This window comes from Pseudophryne corroboree, chromosome 2 (genome assembly GCF_028390025.1).
Source record: "Pseudophryne corroboree isolate aPseCor3 chromosome 2, aPseCor3.hap2, whole genome shotgun sequence".
Lineage (NCBI taxonomy): Eukaryota > Metazoa > Chordata > Amphibia > Anura > Myobatrachidae > Pseudophryne > Pseudophryne corroboree.
In genome coordinates, this window is record NC_086445.1 from 316,134,420 (window position 1) to 316,146,546 (window position 12,127).

Here is a 12,127-nt window from a genome sequence, read left to right on the forward strand (position 1 = left end):
GGTAAAAAGTCTCGCACAGGGAGCATTCATTGACCGTAGTATCACAGTATCTCACAATTGCATAAAATACAATATCGCTCTCACCCATAAAATTCGATGCGTGAGCATTAGATTTCTATGCCTATTCGCATCTGGTATTGTAAGTCCCCAGCCTGATGCACATAGGGTTAACGTGGGCAGGACTTTGACTTTTTCTCCAGTGAGTTTTGTTTTATTACTAACCGAACAATTTAAGGCATTTTTATGATGTCTAGCTGCTTTCTCATGAGTATGTTTCCCTGGTTTGTGTTGGGTTTTATAGCTGATTGTTTTCACCTTCCCATATGAAAGGTCATCAATCTATTTATTTCTGATGCAATGAATTGTGATTTAACTCTCCTATGAATTATTCTAGGTATAAGGTATAGGATCTTAGTGCAGAATCCTGTTGTCTGGCCTCCAACCTGTGCCTAGTGTGGTATGCAATAACAATTTTGCTTTAATAGAGCAGAAAGATCTTTTCAGTGCATGTGCTTAGTAGAATAGCTACACTTTGCTTGTTCAGTTTATAATACAGAATTTCAGTGGACTTCAATGTGATCCCTTATAATCTGGTCAGATATTTCAGTTTACCATGCACATTTGATTGCATTGGACCTGTTGACATCCAGACACAAATCTTGAAAAATATATAAGAACTGTTCTGATTATAGGGCATGTTGGCAGTTTGTCTAATCCTACAATTCACATGATATATTGAATAAAATTACTGAAGAGTGCATATTCCCGTTGGGATACAGTAAAATCTCACTGTATGCAGAAACTTCAGTAAAGGAAATGATCAAACATTTAGGGGTATATGCAATTCCGGGCGAATTGAGGTCATTTTTCGCCCGTTTTTAAATTCGACACAATTCGACCGTCGAATTCCGGCCGGCGGGTGCCGGAATTCGACATATTCAATAAAAAACGGCTTCGACAGTCCCGCTGTCGAAAAACGGACCAATTGACGGATTTTGAATCGACTTTTCAGATGGTACAAAAAACAGTAAAAAACCCGAAAAAAAATTGCGTGGGGGTACCCCCTCCTAAGCATAACCAGCCTCGGGCTCTTTGAGCCGGTCCTGGTTGCAAAAATACGGGGAAAAAAAATGACAGGGGATCCCCCGTATTTTAACAACCAGCACCGGGCTCTGCGCCTGGTCCTGGTGCAAAAAATACGGGGGACAAAAAGAGTAGGAGTCCCCTGTATTTTTTGTACCAGCACCGGGCTCCACTAGCTGGACAGATAATGCCACAGCCGGGGGACACTTTTATACCGCTCCCTGCGGCCGTGGCATTAAATACCCAACTAGTCACCCCTGGCCGGGGTACCCTGGAGGAGTGGGGACCCCTTCAATCAAGGGATCCTCCCCCCAGCCACCCAAGGGCCAGGGGTGAAGCCCGAGGCTGTCCCCCCCCCCCCCCCCCCCCTCATCCAAGGGCTGCGGAGAGGAGGCTGATAGCCTTGTTGAAAATAAATGAAAGAATATTGTTTTTTGCAGAAGAACTGCAAGTCCCAGCAAGCCTCCCCCGCAAGCTGTTACTTGGAGAACCACAAGTACCAGCATGCGGGGGGGAAACGGGCCAGCTGGTACCTGTAGTTCTTCTGCAAAAAAAATACCCAAATAAAAACAGGACACGCACACAGTGAAAATACAACTTTATTTCACACATGCCGACACATACTTACCTATGTTGACACGCCGACTGCTACGTCTCCAATGTCGAAGAATCCGGGGTACCTGAAAATAAAATTATACTCCCCTAAATCCAGTGTCCTGTGATATTTGTAATCCACGTACTTGGCAAAAAAAAAAAAATGCATACCCGATCCACACGGACTGAAATGCAGAGACCCCCACGTGACTCCTGTCACAGAAAGTCCCTTCAGCCAATCAGGGAGCGCCACGTCGTGGCACTCTCCTGATTGGCTGTATGCGTGTCTGAGCTGTCAGACGCGCATCACACAGCCCCCTCCATTATCTTCAATGGTCGGAACTTTGAGGTCAGCGGTGAGGTCACCCGCGGTCAGCGGCTGACCGCGGGTAACCCCACCGCTGACCGCAAAGTTCCCACCATTGAAACTAATGGAGGTGCTGTGCGATGCGCTGTCTGCCAGCTCAGACGCGCATAGGGAATCAGGAGAGTGCCAGGACGTGGCGCTCCCTGATTGCCTGAAGGGACCCTCTGTGACAGGAGTCACGGGGTCTCAGCATTCGGGGAAAGGGGTCCCATGTGTAAACATGGGACCCCTTTCAGTCCGTGTGGATCGGGTATGCGTTTTTTTTTTTTTTGCCAAGTACGTGGATTACAAATATCACAGGACACTGGATTTAGGTGAGTATAATTTTATTTTCAGGTACCCCGGATTCTTCGACATTGGAGACGTGGCAGTCGGCGTGTCAACATAGGTAAGTATGTATGTGTCGGCATGTGTGAAATAAAGTTGTATTTTCACGGTGTGCGTGTCCTGTTTTTATTTGGGTATTTTTTTTGCAGAAGAACTACAGGTACCAGCTGGCCCGTTTCCCCCCCGCATGCTGGTACTTGTGGTTCTCCAAGTAACAACTTGCGGGGGAGGCTTGCTGGGACTTGCAGTTCTTCTGCAAAAAACAATATTCTTTCATTTTCAACAAGGCTATCAGCCCCCCATCCGCAGCCCTTGGATGGGGGGGACAGCCTCGGGCTTCACCCCTGGCCCTTGGGTGGCTGGGGGGGACCCCTTTATTGAAGGGGTCCCCACTCCTCCAGGGTACCCCGGCCAGGGGTGACTAGTTCAGTATTTAATGCCACGGCCGCAGGGAGCGGTATAAAAGTGTCCCCCGACTGTGGCATTATCTGTCCAGCTAGTGGAGCCCGGTGCTGGTACAAAAAATAATGGGGACCCCTACTCTTTTTGTCCCCCGTATTTTTTGCACCAGGACCAGGCGCAGAGCCCGGTGCTGGTTGTTAAAATACGGGGGATCCCCTGTCATTTTCCCCCCCCCGTATTTTTGCAACCAGGACCGGCTCAAAGAGCCCTAGGCTGGTTATGCTTAGGAGGGGGGACCCCACGCATTTTTTTTTCTTATTTTTAACCCATTCCATTTAAAAAAAAATAATATATATATATATATATATATATATATATATATATATATTTTAAAAAATATATAAATACTTGTGCCTCCTAAATAGACAAACCAAGTACCTAATCCCTTCTAATATAAATAGATATGCTATTAGCAATAAAAAACAAAACAAAAAAAATCATGTTTTTAAATTTTTTTTTTACATTCCGCCAGCAAAGTGAGGCGGATTGAAAATGACGAATTTACTGACGAAAAGCACTGTTGTCGAATTTACATTCTTCAATTGAATGTACTTTTGTCGAAAAGCCGCATTTGTACCATTGCAGAAATGTCGAATTTGTCAAATGTCGAATTTCCAAAAGTCGAATTTGAAAAGTCCGTTTTTTTGACGAAAAGTACTGAATTGCATTGTCGAATTTTTTTTTTATCGAAAAAGTCCCGTTTTTCGACATTTTCGGGAATTCGACCACAATTGCATATACCCCGTAGGCTCCTATTTATTAAACGGAGAAAAAAGAACTAGTTTTTACCAGGATTCACCTTATCAATGTGTTACTATAAGCGATAATCCTGCTATTACCAGAGGTAACCACCTTTGGTAAGAGCCACCTGTTTTAACAGAGATTGCAGTAGTACAGCTCCAGATGCTGATGACAGAATGCAAAAATGTATTTTAATTCATTTTTTTTGTTCTCGTTCAGCAATAGTTTTAAAAGAGAGTGAAAGAGAATTAAAATGAAGTGCTAGGAGATTTAAACAAACAAGAAAAAAAAAAAAATACCTTCTCCCAACCAGTTCTTACTGGTGGTGTCTGTGGCAATGGTGCTTTATAACATCCGTCCGTACAGAAATTTTTTCCATGATACAAGGTCTGGATGTGAGAGGTAGGAAATGCACTTGTGGTACATAGAAAGCGGAGGGCACCCTCATTTGAAAGAGGGGTGTCCCCTCTTTCCAACTAGGTGCACTCATAGACTTAATTGGCTGATCACTGTGTTCAGGCACTAGAGAAAACGAAAGGGCCAGAGATGGTGGAAGATCTCCCTCATCCTGGCATTTATTAATTTAAGGAAAGTCCCCTCTTTGAAATGATGAGAACCCTTATTAGTTATTGTCTGCACTATGACATTTTTTTTAATTTTTTTTTACATATAGGGCATGTTTCGTATTCCTCTTCTATCTCTGCCTCTTATGTTTTTTATTAAGTTTCTTTCATTGTGCTTTGTAATTGGAAATAACAGTGATATGAACTGAGTAATAACAGACAATCCTAGAGGTAGGAAGGCCCTGCTCGCAAGCTTACAATCGATAGGGAAATAGGCATTTAACAATAGATGTTATCTATTGCATAATGGCCCAGTAGATTGCAAAGGTTCTTGGTGGGCTATATGATATGGTCCCACAGCAATATTGGCCTGTGGTCAGGAGGATAGGAAAGTAAAGTAAAGAGAGAGAAAATATGTGGAGGCTATGTGTGGACTGTACAGTGAGGATGTAATTGGATAGGAAAGTTTTTTATGAAGGTTATGTAGGTGGTTCTGGAATTTAGTAAGCTTGCCTAAAGAAGTGAGTTTTCAGGGAACGCTTGAAGGTTTGGAGACTAGAGGGGTGTTTTATTATGCATGGGAGGGTATTCCAGAGTGGGTTCAGCCTGAGGAAACTCCTGCAGTCGTGAGTGGGAGCGAATAAGGAGTGTGGATGAGAGACGTAGATCTTGTGATGAGCGAACAAATCTGGTTGTGAGATTTTGAGATAAGCAAAGAAATGTACGTTTGTCTAGTTTGGTTAATGACCTTGTGTGTGTGAGTAAAAATATTCTATGTTGAATACAGTAGAATACAGGTAACCAATGGAGGGTCTGACAGTGCGGATCTGTAGATGATGAATGTCTAGTGAGGAAGATTAGCGTCGCAGCTGCATTTAGAATGGATTGTAGTGGTGAGAGTCTAATTTTGCTGAGACCAGTAAAGATGACTGAAAAGAAGAAATCCACAAGTAAAGGCGCTCAGTGTTGTCTCACTTATACCAGATTGACAAAGTATACTTAGTGTCCAAATAAGAATCAGATCAGTCCCACAGATGAGAAAGTCCTTTCTTAAAATCCTCTGTTAACGCTCCCACCGTGAAGGCCTCTGTTTCCAGTAGTCACTCAAGATGAAAAATAAAAACAATAAAAGATCATGGTGCAGTACGTCGCAAACTTCTTTAACACAATGGCAGATAAAGATGCTAGAGAACCAATGCGTACCCCACTCACAATGTGTAAGGTGTCTATCCTCATATAAAGGTATCTTTAGTTATGGTACAGATGTGGCAATTCTTGTCAAATTATGCGTACCATACTCACTTCTCCAAAGGCGGTACTCCTCACATCACGGTTTCTTTAGATATTCCATGCCGGATCCCTCCTCATTCAAAGAAAGGAATATATACTGATTTAAAAGGCTTTTATTAAAAAAAAAATATATAGGCAATAACCATATGTAAAGCCTCAACTGATATCGATGCTGTTAACAGGTATAGCCGTTGGCCGAAAACGGCAAATTCCCTGTCTGGTGTTATGACATCAATTACAGAGGGGAAAAACAAAAATGGATATGCCTAAAAGCACTTTCCTACGCGTTTCTACCCTCTGGGGTCTTTATTTCCTTGATAAAGACCCCCAGAGGGTAGAAACGCGTAGGAAGAGTGCTTTTAGGCATATCCATTTTTGTTTTTCCCCTCTGTAATTGATGTCATAACACCAGACAGGGAATTTGCCATTTTCGGCCAACGGCTATACCTGTTAACAGCATCGATATCAGTTGAGGCTTTACATATGGTTATTGCCTATATATATATTTTTTAATAAAAGCCTTTTATATCAGTATATATTCCTTTCTTTGAATGAGGAGGGATCCGGCATGGAATATCTAAAGAAACCGTGATGTGAGGAGTACCGCCTTTGGAGAAGTGAGTATGGTACGCATAATTTGACAAGAATTGCCACATCTGTACCATAACTAAAGATACCTTTATATGAGGATAGACACCTTACACATTGTGAGTGGGGTACGCATTGGTTCTCTAGCATCTTTATCTGCCATTGTGTGAAAGAAGTTTGAGACGTACTGCACCATGATCTTTTATTGTTTTTATTTTTCATCTTGAGTGACTACTGGAAACAGAGGCCTTCACGGTGGGAGCGTTAACAGAGGATTTTAAGAAAGGACTTTCTCACCTGTGGGACTGATTTGATCCTTATTTGGACACTAAGTATACTTTGTCAATGTGGTATAAGTGAGACAACACTGAGCGCCTTTACTTGTGGATTTCTTCTTTTCTGTTATTGCATTTGTATAAGGGTGAAGTGGCCTTATCATCCTCAAGTGGCTGCATAGGTGTGTTTGCGCCTTGGGCTACTGATCACTTTTGTCTATCAGTAAAGAAGACTATTACAATAAATCAGTGTGGTAGATGATAATGAGAGCATGGATTAGGGTTTTTGCAGTGACTTGTGTAAGGGATGGTTGTATTTTGGATTTAAGATTGGCAAAACTATCAGTAAAGTACACACACAAATATATTTATTGACTACAAGAAGTACAAGCTTCCGTCGTGTTTTTACCTTCTCAGAATGCCGCCGAAAGTTCCACAATATACATTGCTGCAGGAATATATCCCGCTGTACCTGAAGGGCACCAGCGTTTTACATTTATATTGTCTTTAATTGTGATATGCCGCAGACTGCTTGGTGTATATATGTATGTATGTATGTATGTGTGTGTGTGTGTATATGATGGGGTTAAACGCCCTGAAACGTTGATGATTTAACACTAAAGTTTGTTCACTTTTTGAAAGTCTTGGAGTTCTGCCTATCTATGTATCGGTCTATTCTCACAAACACACACATTGTATGTGTATGAGTGACTGTGTGTGTGTGTAAAAATCAGTCTTGATTAAAAAAAAATATATATATATATATGGATATTATTTTGTGGATACTGCATAAAAATAAGTGCAGCAAGTTTGTATACCTACTGTGATCTTTTTGACACTAGTAAAAATGTCAAACAAGTTTCATATGCGAATTTCATAGTAAAAATGTGCCAGAAAAAACTATTACTGGGTATGCGGCCTTAGTACGGGCGATTAGTGCAATTCTGGGTTGTTGGAGCCTTCACAGCACCTAAAGTGCAACAAAGGACATAGCATAGCCCTAAGGTATTTTAGTTAAGTTGTGTTTTTCATACCTTAGTAAATACTAACGAAAACTACATTAATCATAACTAGGTATTTCAGAAATGTAAGCATGCTTCTTTTATTCATCAACAAATTTTTTTTTTCTCCTTAACTCAGTAATGTTGCACAAAAGACGAATGTATTATATTGTACAGCTAGCCCACAGTGTAATGCCATGCAAACCCCACTAATTCCCTTCTTTATACACTAATGAGATTATTGAGAACACGCTATAGTATATCTTTTACAAGGTGATTACTGTGTAAACTATGTGAGCATTTGTTGGCGTAATAGAAATGTGACCTGACTGGGAGACAGCACCTCTTTCACATTCACACCCTGCAGAAAGTAATGCAGTCATAGATGACAGTGAGGACATATGCTCCAAGTCATTAAAGACATTTTTTGTTTACAGTACTTGCCCATAGTGCAGGGTTTGAATACTTTAATGCATAAGCCTTATAATGTTCTTTTTCTTGGCAGAGATCAATGACCTGATCACTTTTTTTTTTTCTTCTTCTTCTCTCTTTCCCCCTTCAATGGATTAATTGATGATGAGACATTAGAGCTGATTCTGATAATATATGGTCTATGGTTGGCTAAAACATTTTTTTCCTGCAACTACACTTTTTCCGTACTGCCTACTTCCCAACTATCCTTAAGATAGCTATGCCTATATTTATACATACTTTGTATGTGTGTACAATATATTGATTGGTTGCGTGAATATCTGGGAACTAATTTTACAAAGACATTAGTGCCACCTAATAATGTGATGCATATATTACAATGTATACATCGATACAAAATTTCTTTGTAAACAGTATTTGCAGAGTTTGCATCGGATTAACACAAAAAGATGCTTGGGGCTACTAACTCTTGAGCAAGTCACGTAAAGCTGCCCATGGGAGAAACAGCTGGTCCTCAGATCTACACCTGCAGCCATGAGCGTTTGCCTCTGCAACTTGTTGATGGTCATAGCGAAGCAGGCACTTACAGGAAAATGCAGGCACTTTAATTGAAAAAGATAATTGTTGGGCATAAGGGGTGTACGTGGTATTTATGTAGTCTCGCATGCGCCACATCCCGTTAGAATCTCTGCCTCAATTAGGTTCCTCTGCAGAGCAGTCACTTTAAGTCTGGTTCATTTGTATAACTTAAGTTCCGCAGAAGCTTGAGCGGAGCACTGAGTCAAGCGTTTGTTTTTTCCTTTACTGCTTCTCTCCCTGATTTCACATCGAGGCATGGCCGAAACTTGGGGGGGCTAGGGAGGCATGTGACCAGGGCGCCGCATTGGAGAGGGCGCGGAGACTGACATTTCAGTCCCCCCCCCAAAAGCCCCTCCCTATGCGGCAGCATTCTCTGACTTAGAGCCAGTGCCGCCTAGGGGGGAAAAACTAGACGCTACCTTGCCGTCTATGAAGCCGAGCACACCGCATCGCTGAAAATAAACTACATCTCCCAGCAGCCCTTGCTGCCGGGAGCTATAGTTTACTTTCAGTTTTATCTTTGCAGCGTGTGATCGGCAGAGCAGGATTAAGAGTGGGCACAGGGGACAAGTTACCCCCTCCACTCACTCCCTGCCAGTGCATTGCAGTGCTGCACTGGAAAAGAAGCACCCTGTGGTCCGAAAAGGGGGCGGGGCTAAACGGCACTGTACACAGTGTCATGCCAGCCAGCCCTCAGCATGGGAGAGAGGAGGAGGAGAAGAGAGCAGCACAGCCTAAATAGTGAGTATGACTTAAGGAAGGGGCAGTGTATGTGTGTGTGACTACTATATACAATGTGTGTATGAATGTGTGACTGTATGTGAATAGGTGTATGGGTGCTCGTGTGTCACTGTATGTATATGTGTCACTATATATGTATGGGATGTAGTTATGTCTCCTGACCGCCGGTCACAATACCAGCACCTACATCACGCCCCCTGAACATCCCGACAGTCGGCATGCCGACTAACAGGGACTATTCCCACTCGTGGGTGTCCATGACACCCATAGGATGGGAATAGAAAGTGTGGCGAGGGAGTAGAACCTGTGAGAATAGAACAGTCGTTGCACTCGCCCCCCACCCCGCCGGCACCATTTCACGGCTGGGATCCCAGTGTCGGGGTGCTGACTGTCGGCGAAACAGCCCCGACCCATATGTATTTATACAGGTGTGTGATTATATGTACGTATGTATGTAAGTGAATGTATGTGTGCGTGAATGTGTTTAGGGGTGTGATTTTATGTATCAATGTGTGAGTTATTCTATTTTTTTCTTCATCTGTAGCCCAAATAAATAAAAAATAAAAAAAGTGTGAAAATTTATAGCTATCCCCTTTGCCCTTATGGAATATATATATATATACTCACAGTTGAATGCTCGGGGGGGCGTCAAGTTAATGTCTCGCCCCGGGTGACAAAACTCCTAGTTTCGGCCCTGCATCGAGGTAATACACACCTCAGTTTCTTTCTAGTTCACTAAGCTATATTAAAAGTGAAAACACCATCCAAATTCATCCACTATTTTTTCGTGATGCCGGTATGAACAGACAAAACCTACAGTGGGGTTTTTTTTTTCTTTGTGTCTCTATAGTTCTTAAACAGTCCCTAGAAGTGTATTTCTAACAATAATAATAATTAAAAAAAAGCCCTTACAGTTTTATTACATATACAGGTATATGTGTGTATGTGTATATAAAGTATATGCAGAAATGTTTTAATTCACCAATGAGACATCATAAAAAAAGTTAAAAAAAAATATCTCAATATGGCATAGAGATCATCTCAAATTCATTAGCAGTCAGGGCTAAGCATAATCACCCTTCCTTGATGTCATAGTATCATCTGTCGACTATATTGTTTCGGTGTAAAGACACCTTCCTCATGGGCTCCCATGTGTTTTGCCTCTATCCTCTGCTGTTATGTGAGGGTAATGATTGCAACGCCTTCCAGGATTAGATAAGGAGGTAAAGTAAATAGTTTCACAATTCACAGTCATTTCAAACCTTCCCGTGCCCCACCTTCATTTGTTGTGTTTGTTGAGCAATTTTAATTTAATGTATTAATGACCACATTGCAGCTAGTTTCTGGATTAATGGTCACAGTTTACATAAAATGTACAGCTTTACTGTCTTATGCACTTGGTCTCAAGTAGTTAAGACTCAAATTTGAGGTCTACATTTGTTTTTGTTTTTTTTAAATTAACCGTTAGCAATTTGTGTGCCTGTGCCAATGAATGTGACAAACCATACATAAAAACAAATAATAACTAAACAAGTACATACTATGTTTGGTAAATCATATGAATGGTGGTTGCATTGTATTGCCGGGTGGTGCGTTTCCTGGTAGAAACTAAAAGTCACATGGAAGTCCAACCTACACCTACTTTGGAACCATACCCTTTATTTAAACTTGTCTGTTTTTCTTGTAAAATACTACTCAGTGCTGCCTTACCAAGGTTTTCAGTTAATGACCAGAGTAGAGCATACTATTGGGGAGATGTATCAAGACTTAAGGGCCCTACACATTGGTCGATCCGCCGCCGAGCTGCCCAACAGCGGATACGGGCGACCTGGCGGCGGGGGGCAGTGACGGAGTTTCTTCACTCCCCCTGTCACCCGGCTCCGTAGCAGTGCAGGCAAATATGGACGAGATCGTCCATATTGGCCTGCATGCACAGCCGACGGGGCACCAGCGATGAACAAGCGCGGGGCCGCGCACTGTTTATCGCTTGTGCCTCCACACTCAAAGATATGAACGGTATCTCGTTCATTAATGAACGAGATCGTTCATATCTTTGAGTGATGTCAGCCAGTGTGTAGGGCCTATTAGAGAGTGATAAAATGGGTAGAGAGAGCACCAACCAATCAGCTTCTAACTGCAATGTTACAGCCTGTGTTGATAAATGACAGAAGTGAATTGGTTGGTACTTTCTTTCTCCACTGTGTCTCTCTCCAAGGCTTGATGCATCTCTCGCCGTAACTGTCTTTATTACATGTAGTAAATTTGTACGTTTGGAAGCTTTTATTACGTTTGGTTGAACTGCAACTGAAAGGTGTAAGGTGCGTCTCATAAGTACAGGGAGGAGCTGCAGGATCTTAATGTGGAGGAATGTTAAAGGCATTTTGCTGCAGAAAAAAATGATTATGCAAATTGTGTTTCTGCAAGTCAATAAAAAAAAAAAGTGTCTAGTGCACCTCATCTTCTATACCATACCTTGGCAGGATTGATTTTATTTAGTTTTTAACCTATATGTTTTTATTTTTATTATGTAGCAGCATGTACGCTATGGCTTAGTCGTATGTAGGCTTCTCAGATTATACTTCTCTAGGCTTTGGAGATGTGTAACAGATTTTAGATTTCTCTATGGAATGTATTGAGCATTCACGAATACAAGCAGGTTTTTATTAAATTAAAAGCTTTTTCGTGCACAGGTCCTAGTAGTTGTACTCAATACTAAATTTGAATAGCTTTGTTTTATTATTATTATTTTTTATAGCACTCCTGACAGTAGCTTCATGATAATCATGATAAACATGATAATCTGCAGAATAGAATAGTGAAAAAATACTTTAAGCTTTTTATCAGTAACGTAGTTAATGTCCGCGCCGATAACTGTGTGCACCCAAATGGAGAAACAATTGAATTGCTCCGTTGAACACCATCTAGTGGCTCAAAACCGTTGAATTACCCTTATAGAGGGGAGGAGTAGCGTTAGCCATTTATTATATAGGATCATTTTGTCTCCGATCTTTTAATATTTTTAATCCAGTTCCTTTATAATGCTACCACCAGAGTGAATTAACGTGTATTTGTACTATTTTATAT

General features: G+C 41.5%; 1 protein-coding gene across 10 annotated transcripts in view; it reads left to right on the forward strand.

Moving 5' to 3' along the window:
- The window catches only part of LMO7 (LIM domain 7), a 311,711-nt gene that overhangs the window by 97,557 nt on the left and 202,027 nt on the right, over positions 1-12,127 (forward strand). The window lies entirely within an intron of this gene.